This window comes from Rhinatrema bivittatum, chromosome 2 (assembly GCF_901001135.1).
Source record: "Rhinatrema bivittatum chromosome 2, aRhiBiv1.1, whole genome shotgun sequence".
Taxonomy (NCBI): Eukaryota; Metazoa; Chordata; class Amphibia; order Gymnophiona; family Rhinatrematidae; genus Rhinatrema; species Rhinatrema bivittatum.
The window spans coordinates 676,343,200-676,366,904 of NC_042616.1; positions in this window are offsets into that span (position 1 = coordinate 676,343,200).

A 23,705-nucleotide genomic window follows, 5' to 3' on the forward strand; every position below is an offset into this window, starting at 1 on the left:
TAAAATCTGCTTAGCACATACCAGCCTGACTTATGCGCATATCTCCTGGTTTTTGCATGTGCAGAGCTTTAAAAATTCACTTTTATATAAGGGGGAAAGAGTGCATTAAAGATGTGCATTTGTTTGAAACAAATGGGCAAAATATAATGAGTGAAACAGTATTTGTTTAATTTGTGGCTCCCTGAAATGAATGGAGGGATCCCACAAATGAAAAAAATATATTTTTCATCCCATTTGTTTATGTTTCCCATTCTTTACAATTGCCCATTGAAATCTATGGCTGTTTGCTGCTGAGAAAAAAAAACAACTGGTAACTAGCAGCAGCTCTTGCTTGTGTGACTTCACCATCTTGTCAAAGCCAAGGCAAGATAAGTTGGCCAGGAGACACGCCAAAGGCAAATCAATGTACAGCATCTGTTTAATGAGACCAGTTGTTATCTGGATCAAGTAAATGCTGAAGTTATCCTACTGTAAAGTCCAAATATGTGCAGGAAGAAGTCGGTAAGCAGGAAGAATATCAATTGAGGGAAGCAAATGAGGCAACTCACAAATGCGGGTATGCATCACCACCTGCAGAAGCAGCATCTGTTAGCATTGGAGTCAGGGAAGGGTGGCAGTACCAGCTTGGGGTCCCCTTCTGCCACTCCAAGTAAAAACCAGAAGAACAGTTTTGATAAGGGAAAGACTTTCCCCCATGCTGATCCCATGGCCCCTTCCAGCAGTCAAGTGACAGGCCAGCAATACCCAGCCATGTTTCTGAAGCGGCAGCCCATCATAGAGGAAAGTGGGTGGTCTTCCATATAACTGTCCCGAGGCAAGAGGTAGGCAGCATCCAAAATAGTAATGAGGAGTTTCAGGGAAATGATTGCCCTTGATGACCAGCTCCTGCAGGTAGTGAAGGACATAGGTTTTAAGTGACTGCCGAAGGTTCTAGCCTCCAAATGCAAAGTACCCTCCAGGACTACATTTAGTAGGAATGTCATCACCATCCCATACAACCAGTGCCGTAGTTGCATAGAGGCACAGCTGGCTAAGGCAGAAGGGAGTAGCATGCATTTCATCAGTGATGTCTGGGCCAGCATGAATGCTATGTATTCTTAACTTTTCCTGATGGCACACTGGTGGGACCTGACTGAGGCAGGAGCTGGCAGAAGGTCTAGTGGGGCCAGAGCATCAGGGTGCAGAATGGCTTTGCTGTATGCTTCAGATGTACCACCTTAAAAGTTTTGCTGCTGCTGCTCTGCCAACCTGTCATGCCCCTTAATTACTAGGGATGTGCATTTGTTTTTCGTACGATATTTCAAAAGTTGTCGTGTATCGGGGGACCCTGAAAATGATATGAAAACCCCACGAAATTTCGTGTGGTTTTCTTATCATTTTTTTTTGGGGGGGGGAGAAAGGGCACATAACCCCCCCCCCAAAAGAAAAACCAACCCCAACCCTTCAAATCTAATTATTTACAAAACCCCCACCCTCCCGTCCTCCCAAAAACTTGCCTAAAGTCCCTGGTGGTCCAGCGGGGGTCCCGGGAGCATTGTCCCCCTCTTGGGGACGGCCGGCGCCATCTTAAAAAAATGGTGCGGGCCATCCATTGCTCCTATCATGTGACAGGGGCCGGCCAATGGCACTGATAGCCTCTGTCACATGGTAAGGGCAAAGGGCCACCACGCCATTTTGTTTTCTGGCAGCCGATGACCCGAGAGCGGGAGTTCGCTCCCGGGACCCCCGCTGGACACCAGGGACTTTAGGCAAGTTTTGGGGGTGGTCGGGAGGGTGGGGGATTGTAAAAAATTAAATTTGAAGGATCGGGGTGGGTTTGTTTTTTTCGGATCGGGGCAGCCGAAAAAAAAGCGGTCAGAACCACAGGAAACAAAGATTTCCCGCGGTTCTACAAATAGGATACCGGAACCAATTCACATCTCTATTAATTACCATCTTAGGAATCTTGATACTGTATCTACTGGGAAAGACCCAAAAAACACAAAGGAAGGCGATCTATAAAAGCCGTCAGGATGAACAAAGAGGATAGATGCCAAACGTCTTGTAAATTCCTTTATTGAAGTGGAGACACAAGAATAGCCCGACTCAGGCCGAGTTTCGCCGTTTGGAAACGGCTGCCTCAGGGGCTACAACATAAATAAAATATAAATATATTAAAACATACTGATAATACACAATTAGATAAATAATAAATAAATGTGTTAAAAATGGTGACATATAGGAAGCGCATTGATGTACATAAAATAAAAATTATATTCAAAGAAACTTAGACAACTCTCACAAACACTTAAAACATAAAAACTCACGGTTTGCATAAAAATATAAATAGATTCAAATCAAATTGACATAGAAACAATATAAAAATTATTAATGGTATTACCTTACATATGTTCTCTCTGATTCACAATTAAAATTATCTGTGTGTCGGAGGTCATATAGATGACTATGTGACCAACAACATTATTGGATCTGTAATGGTGTAGAAAGGATGGCAAAGTTGTATAGGACATTTTATTCCAAAAATAAAATTAATAAAAAACTGTGTTAAATAGAAGGGTGTAACGGACATTAATTCAGATACTATACAACAGAGTGTGTAGAAATTTTTTTTAAATAAATGGATTGATTAATTAGTTAAATGATTGTTTTGTATTAACAGGGTTGATGAAATGTGTATGAGTCTTGAATATTTGATTAATTACAAGTGATGCATCATAATAAATGTGAAGTGCTTAATTCAAAAAGGGAATTGTAGCTACAATATCAGTGTGTTCTTAAACCAGATGAACTTAAAACAAACTTAAGATTAACTCAAACCAATTAATTTCTATACTCAAACTACAGTAGTGGATGAGTCAAATCACGATTTCAAAATAAATAATACTGCTGAAATAGTGAACTCATAAAAAAGGGTTCACAGGATGTAACTAGTATGAAAATATTGATATGTGCATAAGTATAAACATTAAACAATTCATAATATGTGTAATATTGTGTAAGTGCATGTGAATTAATGAATAAATTCAAAGAGTGACAGTGCACCAGTGTAAAAAATAATAATAAAAAACATCTCTTAATAACAATTAAGTTGCGTTGTAAAGACATATGTGTGGTTAATAATGGATTGGTGTTGCAGTAACGTCAATGTTACAACTAGACATAGCTAATGTGTCTTTACTGATAGACTATGTCATATCGTTTTTATTTAAAAAAAGGGGGGGGAATGTACTGGGCTATTTAATGATTCAGTACCGATGTGCAGTAAACAAAACATCCCCCCCCCCTTTTTTTAAATAAAAAAATGTTGTTACATTCACATTTCTAATAGAAAACGATATGACATAGTCTATCAGTAAAGACACATTAGCTATGTCTAGTTGTAACATTTTATTTTATTTTTATCCTCTTATTGAATAGTCAGGATGGTTCAGATTTAAAAAAAACCAAAAACTTTTGTTTCCTGTATCATGCTTAAAAAGTTGATGTCAAGATAATTTTTTGCCAATTGCAAATGTTTCATAGAATGAACCATAACAGTAAAGTTTTCTTTTTAGCATTTGGTAAAAATTGAAGCTGTAAGTATAAAGTGTAAAATGATGTATACTGAATTATGTAAAACTTGAAAACTTAATAAATAAATAAATAAAAAAAAAAAAAAAAAAGACAAAATGTGACGTTCCGGAGAACAAATTGCAGTCAAAGAATATTTGCTTGTTAAATTTTCCTCTAACTTGTTTTCTTATTTATTTATTTATTATTTTATTTATGAACTTTTAATATACCGACATTCATAGGACATATCACGCCGTTTTACAAAAAACTGAAGCAGGCAGAAAATACAAAAAATAGGGAGGGGATAGGTGGAGCAGGCAAGAAAAAGGGTGAGAGAGGGGCAGGGCAAGAACAACGAGAAAGGATAGGGCAGATGGAGAGAGAGTAGCAATAACAGTAATTGAGCAATATAAGAACAACAAAACATAACTGTAACTGAGTTCTAAATTATACAATAAGGCAAAGTGCTTATTTACATTAAATCTATAGATGAATTACTTGTATGAGTTCTTTCTGGTGTTGAATTGTTTAAGAAATATGTAACTGAGGTTCTTCAATTTTCATCTGGTAAGAATTTTCTGTTTTTTAATAATTTCTATTTTCTGGCTAAGAGGAAGGTCTTGAGCTCTGAGGAGGGAGTTTCCGATTGTTTAAGTCCCTTCTCTAGCTCAGATCTCTCTCTCTTTTCTGCAATCTTCATGTAATAACATTTCAACTAGATCTACTTTTGTTGTCACATTTGTTTTAGATACAGAAAAAGATATCTTTTTTTCATCAATATTTTAAATATAAGGCATGTTTATTCTGTGGTCAGAGAATTCAAGTCTTCCCAGAAGTTTCTAGAGAGACTCAAAAGAAGGAAAATGTTTCTTCAACTGAAGCCCCATGTTTTATCTAATTCTTTTCTTTGTCCTTAATTGTGTGCTATCTCCCTTACTTTTATGGGAACTTGTTCAATTATGTTTCTGTTTTTGAAAATTGTTTATTGTTTTCGATTATTTGATTTCCTTTGTTACATCATTAATATGATGATATAAAAATTAATAAAGATTAAATTAAAAAAAGTTTGACACCTCAAATATCTCTTAAATCCTTATGAAACCAAAGAGGATTTTAATATAATTCTTAAATGGAGTGATGTCCCTTTAGAATAATTTTATCTTTATACAAAGTTTCTTGTATCTGCATATGTGGCCAATCATATACCATTTACACTTGGATGTGTTTTTGTGAGTCTGCAACTGCTGGGGTCTCATGGAGAAGAAGAGAGGGTATTAATTTTGATGCATGACACTACTGCTGACAAGTTTCAAGTTTTTGCTAATTCAACCCCTTTTTGTATCTGCTAGCATGTGTCCAATATATGTGCATATATTTTTCTGTGTTTAGCATCATGACCAACTGCTAATGTTGAGGGCATTTTTAAAATACAGAAGCTCATATACTTGGAAAGACGAAAAGGACTTTCTCAAAGAAAATATAAAAAGGATGACTGTACTATTTCAGTTAAAAAATAATTGACATTTCACAGTTAAAAGTTTGTCGGTTGAGAGTCACATGATGCAGACAAAAGTGTCTGAGCTCTGGGTGCCACCCCCTGTATATCCAAGAATGTCACTGGCATCTGTGACTTTATAGTTTCTCAAGAGACAGTTGGTTCAAATATATATGTCAATTGACAAATATATGAAGAAAGCTTCTGGAGGCATGTCAGGGAAACTTGGTAAAAAAGAGAAAGAGAAGCCAAAGACGTTCAAAGATAAGATGGCAGCCACAGGTAAACATGATGGTGCTGAGTGCGTGGTGGAAAATTCAGCTATACATGAAATAATGGAGACTGTGTCAGCAGTGATAGCAAGTAGACTAGAAAATATATCAGCACAAATCAATGATTTAAAAGCTTTGCTGCTTGACTATAGGCCCATTTAGATGCAGTTGATGGGAGAGTGGTGGTGGTTGAATATGATAACTTGGCTGTAGCGAGACAGTTTGACAAGTTAGAGAAACTGTGCTGGGAATAGAATGGAAAAATAGACGATTTAGAAAATCACTCACAGCTAAATAATCTAAGATTTGTCAGGTTTCTCGAAGAGTTGTCAGAGCAGAAACTAGCAGAAACACTTGCAAAATGACTGTTGGAAAAGCTAGGGGACAAAGACCTGCAAGGCACTATAACTACAGAACAGATATAAAGACTCGGCAGGAAAAAAGAAGATAATATATGTGATCATAACATGATCGAATTTAAACTAATAACTGGAAGGGGGACAATAAGTAAATCTACAACTCTAACACTAAACTTTCAAAAGGGAAACTTTGGTAAAATGAGAAAAATAGAAAAAAACTGAAAGGTGCAGCTGCAAAGGTTAAAAGAGTTCAACAGGCATGGACATTGTTTAAAAATACAATCCTAGAGGTGCAGTCCATATGTATTCCATGCATTAAGAAAGGTAGAAGGAAGACAAAACGATTACCACCATGGTTAAAAGGTGAGGTGAAAGAGGCTATTTTAGCCAAAAAAAAATCCTTCAAAAACTGGAAGAAGGATCCATCTGAAGAAAATAGGATAAAACATAAGTATTGTCACGTTAAGTGTAAATCATTGATAAGACAGGCGAAGAGAGAATTTGAAATAAAGTTGGCCATAGAGGCAAAAACTCATAATCAAAACTTTTTAAAATATATCTGAAGCAAGAAATCTATGAGGGAGTCGCTTGGACCATTAGATGACCAAGGGGTTAAAGGGGCTCTTAGAGAAGATAAGGCCATTGCAGAAAGACTAAATTAATTCTTTGTTTCCGTGTTTACTAAAGAGGATGTCGGGGAGATACCAGTTCCAGAGATAGTTTTTAGGGGTGATGAGTCAGACGAACTGAACCAAATCACTGTAAACCAGGAAGATGTAGTAGGCCAGATTAACAAACTAAAGAGTAGCAAATCACCTGGACTGGATGGTATGCATCCTAGGGTACTGAAGGAACTAAAAATGAAATTTCTGATCTATTAGTTAAAATTTGTAACCTATCATTAAAATCATCCATTGTTCCTGATGACTGGAGGGTGGCCAATGTAACTCCAATATTTAAAAAGGGCTCCAGGGGCAACCCGGGTAACTATAATCAGGTAAGCCTGACTTCACTGCTGGGAAAAATAGTGGAAACTATTATCAAGATCAAAATCATAGAGCATATAGAAAGACATTCAATATGGATTTACCCAAGGGAAGTCTTGCCTAACAAATCTGCTTCATTTTTTGAAGGGGTTAATAAACATGTGGATAAAGGTAAACCGGTAGATGTAGTGTAGTTGAATTTTCAGAAGGCATTTGACAAAGTCCCTCATGAGAGGCTTCTAAGAAAACTAAAAAGTCAAGGGATAGGAGGCGATGTCCTTTCGTGGATTACAAACTGGTTAAAAGACAGGAAACAGAGAGTAGGATCAAATGGTCAATTTTCTCAGTGGAAAAGGGTAAACAGTGGAGTGCCTCAGGGATCTGTACTTGGACCGGTGCTTTTCAATATATAATTGATCTGGAAAGGAATACGACGAGTGAGGTTATCAAATTTGCGGATGATACAAAATTATTCAGAGTAGTTAAATCACAAGTGGATTATGATACATTACAAGAGAAGGGTAACCAAAATGATAAAGGGGATGGAACAGCTCCCCTATGAGGAAAGACAGAAGAGGTTAGGGCTGATCAGCTTGGAGAAGAGACTGCTGAGGGGGGATATGATAGAGGTCTTTAAAATCATGAGAGGTCTTGAACGAGTAGATGTGAATCGGTTATTTACACTTTCAAATAATAGAAGGACTAGGGGGCATTCCATGAAGTTAGCAAGAAGCACATTTATTTATTTATTTAAATTATTTTACTATACCGATACTCAAGACGAGGTCTTATCGTACAGGTTTACAATAGAACAGGGGAAATCAATTAACAACTAAGTAGAAGGTAAACTTACATTAAACGGAGCGAAAACATGGGAGATAGAAGACAGGAAAGATTATAAACGATAACAACTGGAGAGTGATAAAATAATCAACTAAAAACCATAGAGTAGCGAGGCTTAAACAGAGATTTATCCTAGGCGATTTTTTTATAATATTTCCTGTGGGAGGAGGAGACAAGGAGAGGTGAGCGGGAGGGGGGGGGGGGGGGGGGGTCAGGGCTGGGACTGGAAACGTGGAGGGGGGAAGGGATTAGGGAAGAAATCGATGGGTGAGAGTCAATGTTGGTTGATAGAGGTTCCTTCAACGGTAAGCTTGTGTGAACAACCATGTTTTCAGTTTTCTTCTGAAGGAGAGATGGCATTGTTCTTGGCGTATATCTGGGGGAAGCGAATTCCAATGGAGCGGACCTGCTGTCGAAAGTGCTTGCTTGTGAATAGAGTTGTGGACCGAGGATTTTTTTGGGGGGGCCTTGAGCGAACCTTTGTAGGCAGTTATGGTCGGCCTTGCGGAAGTATGTAGTTCGAGAGGGATGGCAAGTTGGAGTGTGGATTGTTGGTAGACTGATTTGTGTATGATGGTGAGAGCCTTGAAGAGTATTATGTATTGGATGGGTAGCCAGTGTAGGATTTTTAGGATTGGATTTTTAGGATTTTAGATTAATTGAGAAAATTCTTTTTCACTCAATGCACAATTAAGCTGTGGAATTTGTTGCCAGAGGATATGGTTAGTGCAGTTAGTGTAGCTGGGTTCAAAAAAGGTTTGGATAAGTTCTTGGAGGAGAAGTCCATTAACTGCTATTAATCAAGTTTACTTAGGGAATAGCCACTGCTATTAATTGCATCAGTCGCATGGGATCATCTTAGTGTTTGGGTAATTGCCAGGTTCTTGTGTCCTGGTTTGGCCTCTTTTGGAAACAGGATGCTGGGCTTGATATACCCTTGGTCTGACCCAACATGGGAATTTCTCATGTTCTTATGTCCCCAGGTGGTTAGTGCCTGAATAATGATATTTGGGCAAAAACAACAAATCATACAAGCATTAGGGATGTGAATTGTTTTAGGACGATTAAAATTATCGTCCGATAATTTTAATATCGTCTTAAACCGTTATGGAACACAATACAATAGAGATTCTAACGATTTATCGTTATAAATCGTTAGAATCGTGAGCCGGCACACTAAAACCCCCTAAAACCCACCCCCGACCCTTTAAATTAAATCCCCCCCCCTCCCGAACCCCCCCCCCCAAATGAGTTAAATAACCTGCGGGTCCAGCGGCGGTCCGGAACGGCAGCGGTCCGGAACGGGCTCCTGCTCCTGAATCTTGTTGTCTTCAGCCGGCGCCATTTTGGAAAATGGCGCCGAAAAATGGCGCCAGAACCCTCGCTGAACGACCTCCTGCAGTCGATCTCCTGCCGGCGCCATTTTCCATACGAAAACGATTCGCGGCGGGAAATCGCTCCCTGACCCCCGCTGGACCTCCAGGAACTTTTGGCCAGCTTGTGGGGGGCCTCCTGACCCCCACGAGACTTGCCAAAAGTCCAGCGGGGGTCCGGAAGGACCTCCTGCCGTCCAATCGTGTTCGTCTATGGCCGCCGCCATTTTTCGGCGCCATTTTGGAAAATGGCGCCGGCTGAAGACAACAAGATTCAGGAGCAGGAGCCCGTTCCGGACCGCTGCCGTTCCGGACCGCCGCTGGACCTGCAGGTTATTTAACTCATTTGGGGGGGGTTCGGGAGGGTGGGGGATGTAATTTAAAGGGTCGGGGGTGGGTTTTAGGGGGTTTTAATGTGCCGGTTTTGCGATTTTTAGATTTTTAGATTTTTCACGATTTTTCACGATATTTTACCCCCCCAAACGGCAACAATACGATTCCCTCCCCCTCCCAGCCGAAATCGATCGTTAAGACGATCGAGGACACGATTCACATCCCTAACAAGCATATCACAAGGTGGCTAACCTGCAATTTAACAAACAACCATCTGGATATTCCAGGATTACTCCCAATGCAGGTTTGTCCCCATCTGATGAAAGTTGGTGGAAAAGCAGATAAGATTCACATTACAATTCCTGGATAAGCTGTGAATCTGGCAGGGGAATCAAATACATGTTTTTGAAACTGTGGAAGAGGCAACAATGTTTGAGGAGTGTTTGCCTAAATAAATCATCAGTTGTATGGAGTGGTTTGATCAGAGAACAATGGTGGCAGGCTGAAGTTGTTCCATGTCTCATCCCCGTTAAGGCTCATTCTAGTTCTTTCTGGTGAGCACGTACTTTGCAGCATAAAGTGAAGTTTATGCAACCTCGCCCAGAAAGGAAATATTGAGCTTTAATTTGCATCTGTTTATAACTGGTGGACTTGAAAAATAGTCTGATTTTGTCTGTTACATGGATGTATATCTGCTACTAAGTGAATGGAGATCATGGCACTTTCTTTTAAGATGCAATAAGATACAAAAAGAGGCATAAGAACATGAGGAGATTCAGGTATGTATGAGATTCAATGAACTGAAGTTTGGATGTTACACTGGGCTATCAGAGAAGGCATACAAGTGGCTTAGAAGATGATCTTGAAAAGAAGTGTGCACATGATAAGAACTGGGAGAGTGAACAAATTACAATAGTGATGGAAGAATAAATGTGAAGAGTCGGCAGAGATGGCCATAACAGAGGAAATGAGACAGACTGTTGAACAGTTAATTTAATTAAATCTGCAATACCTCACATGTTTGTTTAACTGGGGAAATATTATTTCTCACATGGTTGCACTTCTGATTACAATGTAAGAAAATTTCACACAAAAAGGCATCTTTTCTATTATTAAAAATGGCAAATATGCATTTGTGAGTAACCATGGGAAGTAACTTTAGGGTCATTAATGCACTTGCAATTGGGGGGTGGCACCTGCTCATGTTAATTGTGGCTCCTGGTCACCCCTAATTGGAGATATTGATATTAATGGATAGAGGTACTTGGGATTTGAAAAGGGGGAGGACTAAGGGGAGGGATAGGGAAGGAGAGGGAATTAAGGGGAAGGGAGGGAGGGAGGGAGGAATGGATGGGACGAAGGGATAGTTCAATTCTTAAGTCAGTTGTAATGCTTTATTTTCTGAGACAAAATTGTTTGCTTAGTTGTCTGGTATGCAGGATACCTAAAGGTGGTAGGAATATGAGGCAAGGCTGGGTGTCCCACATTTTGCTATAGAGATAAATGCTCTGAAACAACACTTTGACAATGAACGAGACTACTAGAATTTTATCCTGGAATGTAAATTGTCTAGGATCTCCTATAAAATGGAAAAAGGTACTTCAATCGTTGCCTTCAAGAAACTAATTGGTCAGAAGTTGAGAGCAAAAAATTGGTTAGGGAATGGGTGAGCTCTTGCTTTTTCTCTGCGGCTAAAGGTAAGAAATCAGGAGTGCCTATCCTTATAAGAATATCTATGAATTTAAAAGTGGATAAAGTGATTCAGGACCCTGAAGGTAGATTTATAATTATTATTGGCAAATTGAATAAGAAAGAAACCAGTACTTGCAATCTTTATGCACCAAATAAATATAACCATGGTTTTTTTGTTCAGATACTAAAGTTGTTAATAATTAACATGCAGGGTCTCTTATTTGTTCCTGGGGACTTTAACTTCCCTCACGACCCGAGGTTAGATAAATCTCCCAGTTTGTAGTTTGCTGGAAACAGTAAGGAGAAGGGAGTTACCTTTCTGTGTCAAAAATAAAAAATATTAGATATTTGGAGAGTCCTCCATCTGGAGGTGAAAGATTTGACCCATATATTGAGAGCTCATACTTTCATATCTAGAATAGATTATATTTTATTAGCTCAAGAAGTTTTTTATATGGTTGCCTCGGTGGAGATTGGTTCTCAGTCTCGGACCATACTCAAATTTGGGTAGACATGCAAATATCGGAATGGGTGAGCATAATTGGAAATTTCCGAATTATTTAATAAATGATGCTGATTTTCAGTCTTTTCTCCAGAATAAGTGGAAAGAATTTGAATTCCACAATAAGCAATGTAAGGATATGGCACAACTGTTTTGGGAAACTAGAAAAACAGTTTTAAGAGGAGAGATAATATATCTGATTAGTAGGAATACTCAGATAAATAATACCATCTTACAATTGGAAGACAAATTAAAATTGGCCAAGGAAAAATTGGTTAGGAATTTAAATACAGAAAACAAAGCAAAGTATAATGCTATTTTAGAAAGTTTGAATGCTTGTCTCCACAAAAGGGCACAAAGTGCATTACAATTTTCAGAATATAATTTCTTTCTATTCAGAAATAAGGCTGGAAAATTCTTGACAAATGCAGTGAAGGTCTGGCATGGGAAAACTTTCATTGCATGATTGAAAACTAAGCAATGCTCTGTAGGATCTAAAAAGGTGGAGATTTGTGAAATATTTAAGTTTTTGTATGAATCTTTATACATTGATGGTATAGCAGGGGGACATATGGAGGAAAATAATTTCTTCTCTGATTTACTTTTACCCCAGATTACGGAGGCACATTTAGAATTTCTGAATAGACCAATACAAGCCTATGAAAATTTAAATCTAATTAATACCAGCAAATCCAGAAAAGATCCAGGTCCTGATGGCTTTTCATATGATAATTTTAAAATCTTGAAATCTTATATAGTGGAGCCGATGAGTAAGTTTATGCAGATGCATTGCAGTGGGAATCCTTTCTGCAGGATTTTAATAGAACCCATATTACAGTTTTGGCTAAACCAGGGAAGGATCCATTATTGCCTTCCTCTTATAGACCCATATCCTTGCTAAATTGTGATGTAAAGATCTTTGCAAAAATATTAGTAGACAGAAAGAGCTTTATTCTTCCCACAATTATTTCAAAGAACCAAGTATGCTTTGTAAAGAGCAGAATTGCTGGAACTCATATAGTTAAATTAATTACAGTCATGACCTTATGTAATACTTAAAATATCCCAGCCATGGCTGTGGGTTTCGACTCTGAAAAGGCCTTTGATCCACTCTCATGGCTATATATGTTTTCAGTGCTTAAAAGGTTTAGTTTTCAGGGATATATAGTAAAATATATTTCCCTACTTTACAGGGCACCGACATCAAACATTATAGCAAATGGTCTTAAATCTGCAGACTTTTCAATTAGAAGAGGGGTCCAGCAAGACTGCCTCCATTCACCTTTACTATATATTCTCTCTATAGATCCCTTCCTTAGAAAAATTGATATGGATCCAAGTATTGAAGGTTATAACAGAGGGACTCAATCTTTTAAGGTGGTGACTTTTGCTGATGACGTGCTGATTTTCTTAACTAAACCACGGTTTTTTTAAAGGAATGTTTTGGAACTCCAGAAACAGTTCGGCTCATTTGTAGGCTTTAAAATCAACCAAGATAAGTCAGAAGCCTTAGACGTATGTGGGAATATGAGAGGAGGTTGGAGAGAAGACTTTCCAATGAGGTGGGTTAAAAAAGAAATGAAATATTTGGGAATTAAAATACCCTCCAATATGAGTTCCATATATACTGCAAATGTTAAGCCTTTAATGCAAGGCTTGGCTAAATCTTTGACACATTGGCATAAGCTGTCTCTCTCCCTTATATACAAAATACATTTACTTAAAAAAATGGTGGAGATACCTAAATGGCTATATGTCATGCAAATGTTACCAATTTGGGTCACTAAAACAGATCTTAAAGAAGCAGATAAACTCTTTAGAAAATATCTTTGGAATGGGAAAAAGGCAAGAATCCCCATAAAGATACTGATGCGACCTAAAGCACAAGGAGGGTTAAATTGCTCAAATCTACAGCAATATAACTAAGCTTGCATGTTAAAACATTACAGATTGGATAGGAGATTCTTCCCATTTTTCTCCTTGGGAATGCCTACAAAGTTGGTTTGGGCTGATTTTTCTGAATTTATTGCTTCAAATTGATATGGGACTGATACCGAAAAATGTAAGATCTCATTTAGTAATGAACTCCTGCAGAAAAGCTTGGGCCTTACTCTGTAAGTTATCACACCATAAGGGCAAGGTTTCAGCTCTCATTTTTGCAATAATCCACTATTTCCCCTGGGTATGGATAATATTGTTTTTCAAAGGAGGCACATTAGAGAACTTAAGAGTATCCAGCAACTTTTCCTGGAGAACTCTACTGATATTCACAGTTTTCAAGAGCTGCAAGAGACATCCCCTCTTCCTTCCAGTGAATTCTTCGCTTATCTACAATTGAGAAAATTTGTCTTGAGTTATCCAGAATCTTATAGGGACTTAGGTACTAACAGTAAACTGAGTCTCCTGTGGGGGACAAGGTAAAAAAGCCCTCAGTCATGTGTTAGAAAAATCTTAATTATCATAAGTACTAATGAGAAACTCACTGAGCTACATGCGAAATGAAATAGATGGTCAGCCTTCCAACTCACATTAAAATAAATTAATTTGTTTTTTACTCACATTCATGAGATTCCAGAAAATGTGATTTTGAGAGAAACACAATATACATTTTTACAACAATTTTACTTATTGCAAGAGAAGGCATATAAGGCCACAATTTGTTCTTCAGCTACGTGTCTCAAGTGTAGTGAGGAGGAAGGAAATTACTTTCATGGATTCTGGACATGCCAGGTTATTAAAACGTTTTGGAAAATATAGGGTTTTTGTTCCAATTGACTCAAGGTCTCTCTTCCAGTAGATCAAAAAATGTGGCTATTTGGCATTTTCAAGGCAAGAATTTGGATTTAGGATCTAGTAAAAAATTGTTTATAGAAAAGGCTGGTTTACTAGCAAAGAAAGTAATCTTATATACTTAGATAAGTAAGGAGAATCCACAATTCACTCATTGGCATGCTAGAATGGTAAGATTGCTTACTTTGGAGAATTTGACAGCAAAATATTGTTCTACTAAAAGATATTTGGCCATGATGGAGGTCTGGCAGACTTTCGTTGACCAGCTGTTCTCCACTGTATGAAATGCTATCCTGAATTTGTAGCAAGGAATGTAATATTGAATCTGTAGGATTGATCTTATAGGGGGTCATTTTCCATCCGTATCACACGCGAAAAGTCCCTTTTCGCGTGTGATAGCAAGCAGGGGGCGGAGTCGGGGCAGAGTCAGGGCAGTGAGGGGAGGAGTCGGGGCGGTGAGGAGGCAGACGTGGTGGTATCTTCACTGGCGGCGATAAGGTCGTAACGTTATCGCCGCCATTAGAGCGCCCAATAGCGCCACCTTTCACGGTGGCGCTATTGGGTGCGAAAGCCGACAGCGATAACACCACGGTGGTGCGATTGTTACTGGCTTTCGCAGGCCCGCCCTCCCCTTCGCCCCCCCCACCCCCTGTTACCACCGTGATTCATCATTCTCTGTGGGAATGGAAAATCCAGGCCATAATTCTGCACTTGCAATACTTGTTCAACATTTTGAATCTGGTTGGAACTTGGTTGGAACAAGGGAGTGTTTTGGTGCTTTTAGACAATGCATAATATAAGAGGAAGAGGGTTTTAGGCTATTTGAAATGGAATTGGGCCCCTTGCACATAGATACTAAAGGGTGGGGGGGGGGGGGGAGGGAGGAAAGAAACCATGAGTACAAATCAAAGGGATTGCCTGCGATCACTCCAGTTCTTTTTGATATATTCTATCTGGAATTAATCACTGCATTTTGTTTGTAATATTGTTTATTGTATCTCATTCTTTCAAAATTTAATAAATACATTTGAGGGGAAAACATTTGTAGGTTATGTGTCTTAATTTGATAAATTGATGATTTTTGTACTTGATTCATGTTTTATTTGTATATAGTTTAAATATTTAAATAATGTGGATAGTTTTCAGTAAAAAATTGACTTTTATGCATAGTCAGAGATGTGAATATTGATCCTAAATTATGCAAGTTTGGCACATAATTGCTGCAGAATTTTGAAAAATCTGAAACAGGAGACTGGGAGCTCTAATCATAGATTCCTCTTCCCCCTTCCAATTTGCAGAAATTTAAAATTGAGATCAGGCTGCCAGATAGAATCAAATATTTTGTAAAGTCAATAAAACATGCAAATATTCTCCTCAAGAATTTTTTTTAATTTGTTAATCAGTATTTGTAAGATGAAGATATTATTGGTGATTCAATCCTTTAGGAAAAACTCAGTCTGATCTCTACACAAACTTTTGCAGTTCATTAGGCTCTACAGAATAGTTTTCTAATGTTACTGCTGACAAATAATCTCCCTGTAATAATCTCCCTGTACATATTCCTATGTTTATAGATTGGTGTAATTAAACCCTCTGGCTAGAAAGCAGAATCAGGTTAAACAGTTTTACTAGTGCTTCCTGTACTCAGAACACTGCTGTATTTCAGAATTTCATGTAGTATCCTACCAGGACCTTCTGATTCCTGCTCCAGCCCATCCCTTTCCAGTCAGCTGGAGAGAACAGAAAGGAAGGGACATGAAGCTAGAGCCGACAGAGAATAGCAAAGTAAAGCTGCTCTGCTCCTGCTCCCATGTGTGTGTGTGTGTGTGTGTGTGTGCAGGTGCACACACGCACACACTTAGGGGTAGCAAAAACTTAAATTTATCTCTAATGAAAATGTGATCACTTTAATATTTTGTGATTCTGGAAATCCTGTACAAGATTGTTCCTATGAATCAGTTCATTAAAATACTGCCTTCATAATATCAACAATAGTAAGTAAAAAGAGTACACTGCTGTGTGCTTTGATTGGTAAAACGGTATATAAATGTGTTAAATAAATAATAAATAATTACTTTTCTCCTAATCCTGCTGGATGAATTTACCTTCTTCCACTCTGCTCCAAAACTGGAGGGAGAGAAACAGACAGTGGTTGTGCATGCTCTGCAATTTTCAATTTCTTTTGAGTTGAGCTCTTTCCTTTACTGCCATTCTGAACTTGAAGAAGTTCCTTTTCAATTTAAGTGCAGGACTATCTTTATTATTGCTGCCAGCCCTACCAACATTCTTTTTCCCGTCTCTGCCTTTATCTGGCATGATGAAATTTGTCTCTGTGTAATAGGGGTTTGGATATTAGAAATATTTTTTCCTTATTGGTACCATTCTACTGTGCATGTGGAAAACTATCTGTCACACACACACACACACATACACATACACACAAGCAAATATAGTAACATATATGTGTGGCATGCTGTGCTGTTTGCAGTACCTTGCAGACATGCACGAGTGCTGACACAGACTCCACACTCAAAATATGATTGGCATCCAGAACACTCTTCTCTTCAATCTGGGGTAGATTTTAAAAGGAGCGTGCATGGCATACATGTGCGCGTGCTACCCGGTGCACATACATGTATGCCCGATTTTATAACATTTGTGTGCAGCCACGTGCATGTTATAAAATCGGGGCTCGGCGCGAGTAAGGGATTGCACAATTGTGCACCTTGCGCGTGCCGAGCCACGATGCCTTCCCCTGTTCCCTTCCCTCTAGCCTAACCTTCCCACCCTTCCCCTAACCTTTTTCCCCCCTAGCCCTACTCTAACCCCCCTGACTTTTGTCTTACTTTTTGCGCCTGCCTCCAGCCAGGTGCAAGTTGCACACGCTGGCAGCCTGCCGGCATGCGATCCTCCGACACCACGGCAATGGCTGCTATGTCGGAGGCCTCTGGCCCTGTCCCCCAACCGCCCCACCCACGCCCACCCATGGACTGCCCCTTTAGTAAAGCCCCGAGACTTACACGCATCCCAGGGCTTTATGTGCATCGCCGGGGCCTTTTTAAAATAGGCCCGGCGCGTGTAATCCTCTCTACTCACGTAAATCCATTGGAAATCCAGTCCTCTCTGTGCAGTGCTCACACACTGGTGACAGACAGACACTCAGAGACACAAATATTTCTAGTAGTGCTGCAACTCTCAATACTGTCTCCCACTTCCACCCTCCCTCTTCCTTAGTGAAGAGAAAAATCACAGCAACACATGCACTGGCTGTCTTTCTCTGGCACAGTAAATGAGAAGGTTAGAGGCAATACCAGTGCCAAAAAAAGTGCTTTTTTTTAACTCTGGGAAAGCTTTCTTCTAGGATGCCCTTTTCTGACCAAAAGTTAGAGCAGAATAGAAAGCTTCTTGTATATGTTATACTTCAGGGTGAAAATGGGTTAGTGTCACTTGGTCCAGATGACAAATAGAGTAGATTAGAAAAATGCTTTACTGTTATTTACTGTATGTGTGGTTTCCTTGCCAATGTGCCCTGATTCAGCTCTGACAAGGTTGTGAGGTCATACATGGCACACAGGGAAAGGCTGGTTGCTATAGTTACTTGCAGAGCCATAGACTTCAATGCACCATATAAATCAATGGGGAACAAAAACAAATGGGATGAATAATCATTTCATTTGTAGTACCCATCCATTCATTTTGGGGACCTATGAATGAAAGAAATAGGGACCCATGTGTTTTGGATTGCCCTTTTGTTTCAAATGAATGAACATCCCTAGTGTGCTTTCTCTTTGAAACTTGGTGCAAAGTCTGTGGGTAAAAAGCACCCATAGATTTTTTCCCAAAATGGACAGTCTGAAAATTGCCCTCAAAGTGTGTTCAGGATCTAACTTGCAGTGAAAGTCTTCCCTGGAATTCTCTTATTAATTCTTTTGCTGCAAAATTCTAGTTTCCTCTGTGAATAGTAAGATACATTTTTTCTAAATGCTGTTATCTTTTTTCTATTTTATCTTATGAGACTAAAACTGTCAAATTCAATAGACCTTGTTAACTGAAAATCTACCTGTTTGGGACTTACTTAATAAAGAAGATGGAGCCTGATATTCAAATGCTGGATAGCTGGATAAGAAGGACTTATCTGGCTATCTAGCAGCCACTGAATATCCTATGTTCAGTGGCTGCTAGATAGCTGGATAAGTCACTTATCTGGCTATCTGGCTAGCCGCCTAACTTGAGGGCGGGTAGTGGGCAGATTGAGACAGCACTATTTAGCTGGATAACTTATCCAGCTAAGTAGCAATTTTGAGACTTAACCAGATAAGTTAATCAGCTAAGTCTAGATCTGTTATTGAGCACGTCTAGATTTAGCTGGACAACACTTATCCAGTTAAATATAATTTGTACGTGCATATTCAGTGGCATAAGCTATATCCAGCTAAATAACCTAGCCAGCTTGCCTTTAAATATCTATCCCTTTGTTTTTGCTTTTCTCTTTTACAATATAAGAAAGTATTTCTTCATAGAGCAAGTGCTGGATACATGGAACAGCCTTTCAGTGGAGATGGTATCATCAAAATCAGTAACAAATTTCAAGGAAGAGTGGGTCAAATACGAGAGAATCTTAAATGATGCAGAAGCAAGGATAAAGCTGAAGATCAAGTAGGGTCTGTGTTATTACTGTATGGATTTAAAATGAGTAGGCTAAGTGGGCCTTAAGGTAATTAGCTGCCAACATATTCTTGTTTCTATCTAAATTGAAATCTAGTCTTAAGACACTTTTTTTTTTTAGTCTTTTTATTTTCTTGTGTTTGCTATCAGTTGATTTTTTTTCCCTACCACATTCTAGAATCAGGGTTTAGGCAGTAAATTAAAAAGAATGAAGTCTTTGCACATATTCTACCGCACATGCAAATGTTCCCACTTCTGCACGTGAGGCAATCATAAATGCTAAACAAAAATATGTATTTTAGTTAATGCATTAATGTACACTGTCCTTTAACAGTAAAGCTTTCAGTTTCTTACTAGACAAATGTTTAACTGATAGTGCCAATGCAATAAGTTTTATCAGCAAATAATTACCTGTCCTGAAAATTAGACATCCTTATTTAAAGGTGAAAATGCCTAATAAATTGATAAGGGTAATTGTTTGATAAAGTCTTCCACCAGAGGCATAACTAATAATGGAAAAAGAAATATAAAAACATTTTTTTTTAAAACTTGAATATTGCTCTTGTTTAAACCACTGGATCAGTAGCCAGATTCAATATGCTTCTATTGTCTGTTACTACCAGCTCAATCTTGTTGCTGATTAGACAATTAAAAAGTTCCATTTCTAAATAAATAGTAATTTAAACAGGGCATTGTTTAGGTAAAAAAGCAGCAGAATTATATAATCTGCTTGTTGCAAATCAGTGAGTGGCTACCTGTGAGATGACAGCCATGCTAATGAGGACTAGTACCTCTTGAATAGGATCTTTACAACTCCCTGTACATGACAAACTCTTAAATAACATTAGCTCAGAAATAAATAATAGTTCATGCAAAAGTAGGGATGTGCAGAGAAAACATCTATTTCTTATATTGTTTGTTTGTTAGCTTTTTGAGGGGTGGGGTTCACCCTTGGTATAAATTTGTTTAATGTACCTTTAGTTTCTGTAGTTTGCAGAAATGAAATAAACATGAAAAGAAAAAAAAAAAAAACCCAAAACCAAAATGGGATGTCTCCAGATCCTTATGCAACCCATCTTTCCCACCTCCAAAATTTACTGGGGTGGGAAAACTCCTCAGTCCCCACTTATCCCATCCGTGGGTGGTCACATTGACCCAGCCAACCCAAGTCCTAGGGTTGATAACATGGCCCATCCTGGCGATTGGGTCCCATTGCCGGTGCAGAGAGGCCTAGGCACTAAGCTGGGGGTCTGGCCCGTATTCCATGTCCCGACGCTGAAGCCACTGCTTAGGCCCAGACCCAGGCCCAACACTAGGGCTTGACCTGGAGGTCGGGTCCTGTCACTGGGGTCTCGGCCTTGATCTAGGCCCAAACCTTCACACATCTTCATTTGTTGACATCTTCATAAACGCACCTCTTCAAAATGGTACCCCTGAGTCTGCCTACTTTTTTCCCAGGTAAAAGTTTGTATATTTTTACCAGAATAAGAGGTGGGTAATTTTCAGATAGGCAATGTACCCAGGTAAATCATTAGGACTTCTAAAACGTGCCCTACACAGGAAACATGTAAGACAGACCTGTAACAAGTCTGCAAAGCCAGAAACAGCAGGTGCTTTTGCAGTGTAAGCAAAAAAAGATTTTGCTCAACGTACAGAAACAAAATGAGATGCACGTTGGATAAAACAGACATGTATAGGGAAAAATTAATTGACTGACTGGCAATGCCATCCATAGAGTGAGGGTAAGACATTGGCATCAAAATCTCAAGGCAGAGAATGAGGACTAAGGCAAGGCAGCAAGCATAGTGACATCAAAAGTATGGTCAGTATTTCAAAACAATGCTGGTCTTGGATCAGCTGGTGCCATTTTTATATACCACGAATAGAGGGAAAGGAGTGACTCAGGTTTGCTTCTGTTCTTCATTTGACCCCTATAATTATGGGTAAACTGGGGTGGGGGGTGTTCAGTGAGGTGTTAGAAGAAGACCAGGAGGGTTTTTGTGTAGTAAAGTGGTGCTGGATTTGTTCTATCTTACATATACAGGCTTCTCACTCCCATGCTGGGTCTCACACACACCCAGGTTACTTACTCCTATGCTAGCTCTTGCCACATACACAGACTTCTCATTCCCATAATCACTTTCTTTCTCTCACACACACATACCAGTTTCTGTCTCTCACACACCAATCATCTCCTGACCAGTTTTTCTCTTACTCACACACACTCCAGTCATCTCCCTGAGCAGTCACTTCCATTGTCTCTCCTATATACACACACACACATCATCTCTGACCAGTTTCTCTCAATCACACGCATGCTCTCTCTCACACACTTTACATAGATGATCTCAATCAAATGCTCTCACTCACAGTTACACATGCACACTCTCAATGACACATACATTCTCTCACTTACAGACAAGCTGGCTGTCTCTCTCTCTCTCTCTCATTTCCTGCCCCCCCCCCCCCCCCGAGGACAAACGGTAGCTGCAGCAGCCTCCTCTTCTAGTCCCCGCATGCCAAGAAAGAAGATTCCTATCGGCCATAGGAGGCTAATTCTGCTGTCTCCTGTGCCGATTTTTGGCTGCTTCTGAATTTGCTCGGGGCTGCTGTTGCCGCCGCTATTTTTTCATGTGGCATGGCTTTCTTCTTCCTGCGCCCCCACCGCACGTCACTTCCTGTTCCGGGCCAGGGGGGCAGGTATGGGAAGAAGAAAAGGCCCAGCCGCAGTTGCCAGCCTCCACCTACACTGCTGTCGTTCCCATGAAACCGGGGCTGGTGCCGTGGCAAAAATACAAAAACAGCACTTAGGCGGATGGCTGCTGCTGGTGGCCGCGAGCAACACCTGTCATGTGATTGGGGTGACGGGCCTACCGTGGCAGGCCCGAAGCCCCGATAGGCCAATCCACCCCTGTACATGCATATCTTTTCTTCCAGTTATAAAGGGATACACAAGAATATTTTACATGCATAATTTAGATGCATTTACACGGCTTTTACATGCGTAGGTTGGGGGATTTTCTAACATGCATGCAACAATGAAATAATCAGTTTTACTAATTAGTCTATCAGTTCGCTCAGACTCTCTGGCTCTTCACCCTGAAGTCCTCTCATTTCATCCAGTCATTTTTTTTTTTTTAATGTTTATGATCACTTACTCCTGATATTGAGCAGGTTTAAATATATGCAAGTAAAGTGCCACATTTACTTGCGTATATTGTTTATAAAATAGCAAATTACTTGCGTAAATGTTGGCCCCTCCTCAGAACACCCTTGGCCTGCCCCTTTTTACATGTATACATTTACTCACAAATTCTGATTTCCATGTGTATGTTGAGGTTTTTAAAATAGTAAATACTTGTGTATATGCTATTTTACGTACATAAATGTTTTTTTTTTTTTTGCACGCAGCTTTTGAAACTTCACCTTTAAGTGAGGTAGGAAATGTCAGTAATATTTCCTATGTTGTTTCAAACAACAGCGTATCCCTACAATGCAGTGAAAAGAATTGCTGTGGAGAGTTCAGCAGGATTGCTTGTATGTTTTACAGAGACTTGTTGCGCCCGTCGGTCGCAGGTGGCTGTGACCTCTCATGCTCACCTCTTTTTTCCCTGCACCGTCAATCATTGGGAGAATGGCAGCGTCACCAACTCCTCCGGCGTCCCCAGGACAGCATGGGTGCTGCCGACAGCCATCTTCCTTAAGAACATAAGCACATAAGAAAATGCCATACTGGGTCAGACCAAGGGTCCATCAAGTCCAGCATCCTGTTTCCAACAGTGGCCAATCCAGGCCATATGAACCTGGCAAGTACCCTTCCGGCATCACTTAGGCGCGCGCGCGCACAGGGCCTCCTTATGAATACGTCATGGCGGGAACCTCGGGGGTGTCCCCTCCCGATGACGTCAACACCACTGTGCACTTATACTGACTGGCCCATTGCTAAGATGAGTTAGCAAGGAGTTATCTCGCTTGTTAAATCCGCTCTAACTTGGACCTTCTGTTCCAGATTCCACTCCTGGCATTTGGATGCTCTGAGAACCCGCTCCACGGGGGCTTTCTCGTGTCTTGGCTATCCACTCCACGGAGGGCCCTCCTGCTTGGGACTTCTTGACCTGCTCCTTGGGTATCTCTGCTGGGACTTTCTTGTGTGAGTACACTCTTCAACTTCTGTCAACCTTACTGAAGATTCCACGGTGTACCCCGTTCCTCGGGCCACTACCGTTCTTCAGTCTGTCTTCACTACTTTATCTGTGCTTCAGGACATTACCACATCTACAGGGTCTGCGACCTGATTCCTGTATCACCGACCTCTGTCTTCTAGTGCAGCTTCCATGGCATACTCTGCGCTGCGGGCCACTACTGGATCTGTGTTCAAGAGGTTTCTACATCAGCCTACAGGAATCCCCAGGTGTACCCTGTGCTGTGGACCACTACAGGACCCTTGTATCTACATCACCAACCTGACAACAGCATTTACTTAAAGACTATGTTTTATTACATTTCTCGCTCCTCGGGTTATGCACATTATTCTCGCCTTAATAAAATCTCTCTCACAGCTGTGTCCTACGTCGCTGAGACCACACCTACCAACGGTGAGGCCCACGGGGCTCCTTCCTGTGGGCGGAGACACATCTCACCTTGGCCCGGGGTTCACTAATTCTTCAAAATCATAACAAGACTAAGTAGAAACCTGCACTACACTAGGGATGTGCAGGCAAACATTTTGGTTTGGTTCATTTAGATTCATAATTTATTTTGGGCCCATAAATTTTAGTTGTTTATTCTTGTTATTCGGTCATTCCTCTGCACTTGGGGAAGCTTGTCCCCACAAGTGGGTTAT